Here is a 574-nt window from a genome sequence, read left to right on the forward strand (position 1 = left end):
GCGCGCGTAACTTCTACCGTGAAGGATGATGCGCCTGGTTGCTTTGTCCTTAACAAGGAAAAAACGATGGTGAAATTCAACAAACACGTCATTATCACAAAGAAGACAATAAACAGAGAGAAGATGCTGGCTGATGTGTGGAACATGAAGGATGTTACGCAGTTTAAGAGATGAACCGGGTAAACGCGAATGACCAATGTGTGAAATAGACAAACCTGCACCATTGGCCACCTGAACCTGATCCTTGCCGTCATAGCGCTCATGAACCTGGAGGCGCTCAAGATCATTAGTCAAGTGATCCGTAGCCCCGGTATCCAACACCCAAGGAAAGTCGACGGTGTTGGTGGAGGCCGAGTTGGCGGAGCGGGAGTTGTGATCCTGATCATAGCGCTTGCGACAGTCGTCGGCTTCATGGCCCCAGTTCTTGCAAATTTGGCACCGAGGACACCAGCGGTTGCGACGCCCACCGCCTCCGCCGTTGTTGCTGGCGTTGCCCCCTCTACCTTGCCGGCCATTGCCGGCATAACCAGCGTTGCGGTCACGGCCGCCGGTGTTGCCGCCATTACCGCCCTGG

General features: G+C 54.4%; 1 protein-coding gene across 1 annotated transcript in view; it reads left to right on the top strand.

Moving 5' to 3' along the window:
• LOC123076601 (GPI-anchored protein LLG1-like) overlaps positions 1 to 574 on the top strand; it is a 6,150-nt gene that overhangs the window by 3,887 nt on the left and 1,689 nt on the right. The gene's annotated exons all lie outside the window — the stretch shown is intronic.

This window comes from Triticum aestivum, chromosome 3D, assembly GCF_018294505.1.
Source record: "Triticum aestivum cultivar Chinese Spring chromosome 3D, IWGSC CS RefSeq v2.1, whole genome shotgun sequence".
Lineage (NCBI taxonomy): Eukaryota > Viridiplantae > Streptophyta > Magnoliopsida > Poales > Poaceae > Triticum > Triticum aestivum.